The sequence below is a fragment of the Camelus ferus genome, chromosome 9 (assembly GCF_009834535.1).
Source record: "Camelus ferus isolate YT-003-E chromosome 9, BCGSAC_Cfer_1.0, whole genome shotgun sequence".
Lineage (NCBI taxonomy): Eukaryota > Metazoa > Chordata > Mammalia > Artiodactyla > Camelidae > Camelus > Camelus ferus.
In genome coordinates this window covers 19,803,989-19,808,510 of record NC_045704.1, presented here as the reverse complement: position 1 = coordinate 19,808,510, position 4,522 = coordinate 19,803,989, and the positions used below count along the sequence as shown (strand labels likewise).

Below are 4,522 nucleotides of genomic sequence, written 5' to 3'. Positions count from 1 at the left end.
CTTGATAATTTTTTCTTTCTTCTCCAAAAGATGAGTAATAAGTATTAGCTTTGCTCTGTACAATTTCTGTTCTGAGACCAGCAAAGAGCCTAAATGACCTTAAGCTCTGTCAAAATAATCATGAAAAGTATGCAGTCAAACTTACACTGAGAAAATCAGATTGTAATTTATGGACTCAGAAGTAATGAGCTGGTCATTTACATTTTAAAAAGTACCTTAAAAATCAATGAGTAGAAAAATGTTTCTTTTTTCTTCTATTGCATTTTAATTGTGAAATATACTTTTCTTCTATTGCATTTTTACAATGAAACAAATACAAAATATGGATATAATGTAAATGAACTGTTATTACCACCTCCCAGGAGTCCCCTGCATGTCTATACTGATGCTAAACAACTCCTTTCCCCCAGTGGTACCAACATCCTTGTTATTACAGAAATATTTTATTTTATTTTATTACACTTTGCTTTATTGCACTTCACAGATATTGCATTTTTCACAAATTGAATATTTATGGCAACCCTGCACCTATTGGTGCCATTTTCCCAAAAGCCTTTGTTCACTTTGGGTCTCTGTTCACATTTTGTTAATTCTCTCAATATTTCAAACATTTTATTGTATTTGTTATGGTGATCTGTGATCAATGTTCTTTAACGTTACCACTGCAATTGTTTTGTGGTGCCATATACCATACCCACGTAAGACAGCAAACTTAACCAATAAACGCTGTGTGTGTTCTGACTGCTCCACCGACTGGCCGCTCCCCCATCTCTCTCCCTCTCCTTGAGACTCCCTATTCCCTAAGACACAATATTAAAATTAAGAGGCCAATTAATAACCCTATAATGGCCTTTTAAGCGTCCAAGTGAAAGGAAGAGTCTGACTTTAAATCAGAAGCTAGACGTGATTATGCTTGGTGAGGAAGCCATGCCAAAATCTGAAGTAGGCCGAAAGCTAGGCTTCCTGCACCAAAGTTAGCCAAGTTGTGAATGCAAAAGAAAACCCCTTGAAGGAAATTAATAGTGCTGCTCCAGTGAACACATGAATGACAGTAAAGAGAGACAGACTTATTGGGGATGTGGAGAAAATTTTAGTGGTCTGGAGAGATGATCAAACCAGCCACAATATTCCCTTAAGCCAAAGCCCAATCCAGAATAAGGGCTTCTCTTCAATTCTATGAAGGCTGAGACAGGTAAAGCAGCTACATAAGAAAAGTTTGAAGCTAGCAGAGGTTGTTTCATGAGGTTTAAGAAAAGAAGGTGTCTCCGTAATGTCAACAGAAATAATCAATAAGTAATCTATAAAAGGAATAGAAAAGAGTTTTATTTAAGCCAAACTGAGACTATAGCCAGGGAGACACAGACTCAAGAAGCAACTGAATCATGTTCCACCAGACTACAAAATGGGGGAGACTTATAAAGGTAAAACCCCACAAATCACATAAATTGTTAAGAATTAGGATTAAAGTTGGCAAGAATAAGGGTGCTTGTTAAGCAAGGACTGTTTGGGGTCCAAAATAGTTCCATACTTTTCAGCAGTTTTGTATATTGTCAGAGCAAAGAACATCAAACGTGACAGGGGTACATCCTTCCGAGGTTTCAAAAAGACACATCAGCACATACACAGTGAGTCAGTACGGCCGTGGTGCTTGGGAAGGGAGGCTTATCACTGAGGGAGTGCTCGCAGGGATATCCCAGGAAGGGAGGCATTTATTTCTATTTTCAAAATGGACATCCTTTACTTCTGGACAATGTACTCTTTTCTACAGTGATTAAAGCAGAAATGTACAATGCATGTTTGACAGGCCACAAAAGGGCTGTTCTAGTTAGCATAAAATTCAAGTTAAATCATAGATAAAACGGAATGACTTCCCCATACTTCAATCTGTGGAAATTTCTTCCATCAATAATATAAAAGTGGTGAAGTAGCAAGTGCTAACGCAGAAGCTGCAACAAGTTATCCAGAAGACAGAGCTAAGATAATTAATGAAGGTGGCTACACTAAACCACAGATTTTCAATGTAGATGAAACAGCCTTATATTGGGAGAAGATGCCATCTAAGACTTTCATAGCTAGAAAGAAGTGAATGCCTGGCTAACAGCTTGTAACGACAGGCTGATTCTCTTGCTTGGGGCTAATGCAGCTGGTGACTTTAAGTTAAAGCCAAATGCTCACTTACCATTCCCCAAATTGTAGAGCCCTTAAGAATTATGCTAATTCCACTCTGCCTGTGGTCTGTAAAAGGAACAAAGCCTGGATGACAGCACATCTATTTATAACATGGTTTACTCAATATTTTAAGTGCATTGTTAAGATCTACTGCTCAGAAACAAAATCCCTTTCAAAATATTACTGCTCTTTGACAATACACCTGGTCACTCAAGAGCTCTAATGGAGATCTGCAATGAGATTAATGTTATTTTCATGACTGCTAACACAACATCCATTCTGCTGCCCAGGGATCAAGGAATAATTTTGATTTTCAAGTCTTATTATTTCAAAAATATAATTCATAAGGCTGTAGCTGCCACAGATAGTGATTCCTCTGATGGATCTGGGCAAAGTCAATTAAAAACCTCTGAAAAGGATTCACCATTCTAGATACCATTAAGGACATTTGTAATTCATGGAAAGAGGTCAAAATATCAACATTAACAGGCATCTGGAAGTTGATTCCAACCCTCACAGATGACTTTGAGGGATTCAAGACTTCACTGCAGTAGGTACCTGCTCAAAGGGTTGAAACAGCAAGAGAACTAGAATCAGAAGTGGATCCTAAAGGTGTGACTCAATTGCTGCATTAAGATAAAACTCTAATGGGCAAGAAGTTGTTTCTTACAGATGAGCAAAGAAAGTGGTTTCTTGAGATGAGATCTACTCCTGCTGAAGATGCAGTGAAGATTTTTGAAGTGACAACAAAGGATTTAGAATATCACATAAACTTAGTTGATAAGGCAGTGACAGTGGCAGAGTTTTGAAAGAAGTTTTACTGTAGTGTAGGTAAAATCCTATTAAGCAGCATTGTGTGCTACAGAGAAATTGTTCATGAAAGGAAGAGTCAAACGATGCAGCAAACTTCACTGTTATTTTCTTTTAAGAAATTGACACAGCCACCACCTTGATCAGTCAGTAGCCATCAACATCAAGGCAAGACTCTCCACTAGCAGAAAGATTATGACTCACTAAAGGCTTAGATGATAGCACTTTTTAGCAATACAGTATTTTTAAATTAAGGCATGTACTTTTTTTTAGACATAATGTTACTGCACATTTAATAAACCAGTCAACTTTTACAGACACTGGGAAACCAGAAAATTCTTGTGACACACTTTATTGTGATACTGACTTTACTGTGGAGGTCTGGAACTGAACCCACAATATCTCTGAGATATGCCTGTCCTGGGATCACTTCCTTGTCTTTATCCATTTATTACATCTTTTTACATACCTGAAGTATAGACTGACTTTGCCTGATTTTTTTCTGCTATATAATTAGAAACACAGTATGTATTCTGTTGCATCCATCTTGTTTCCCTCAATATTAAGCACTTAAGATTCATGTTCAGAGTTCTAAATTATCCCTCTCTATTAGTACATCATTTATGTCTTCTATTGTTGGTAGACATTTGAGTTGTTTCCATTTTTGGAAGTCACAAAAAAAATTCAACAATACTTCAATAAAAAAATTCTGCTGTGACATTCTTGTGTGTGTATCCTTGTTATAATTAGTGTGCATTTATGTACAATACAAACCAAGGAGTAGAAACGTTAGAAGAAAGGGTATGCTTAATATCTTCAACTTTATTATATATTGCCATTTTCCCCATAAATTTAATAAATCATTGACAGTCCCACAATGTTCCTATAAATTCATATACTTATTGACAGTTAATATTGTCAGATATTTAATCTGAGTCTTCTGGTGTGTGTGGTGGTGATTGTAATGTTAGTTTCTCTTTAGTTCTGCCCCAAGCCAAGATGTATAAATGGAGCAGGGGTTCAAATATAACATTTGTTTCTGGATTCCTACATAAAAGTTTGTAAGGCATACACATCTTCCATTTTACTTATTATTTCAAGCACACAAGCCAATGGTGTGGTCAGGGCACAGTGCTACTCCTCAGGGACCACACAGAGTCCAACCCTCTTGCTCTCCTTTAAGATACGTTCTTTCCTCCAAATGATTAAGCAACCTCAAGTACTCCTGAGGGAGCACAAATCCTCACTATGCCTAATCATGGGCTGGGTCCTTCCAAATTATTTGCTGTCTTTCCCGTATCTTGTATTTGAATGCTGAGAGAGTTCAAGTTTTGTTTCCTTCTTTCTATTTAACCTAAAATATCATGGATATCTTCTGGCTTAATTTTAAATGCAAGAGTTACCTGAAAAATGGACCAAGCTGAAGGGAAACCTCACTGGTAATTTATTATATTATCATCATATACATGTACAGAAATAATCAATAAAGAACCTATAATGAGGACTACAGCTGGGGAGACAAAGATTCAAAAAGCACTTGAAT

General features: G+C 36.8%; 1 pseudogene; it reads left to right on the top strand.

The window, feature by feature from the left end:
• The first annotated feature begins 852 nt into the window (after nt 1–852).
• LOC116665956 lies at nt 853–3,576 on the top strand (annotated as a pseudogene).
• The last annotated feature ends 946 nt before the right edge of the window (nt 3,577–4,522 follow it).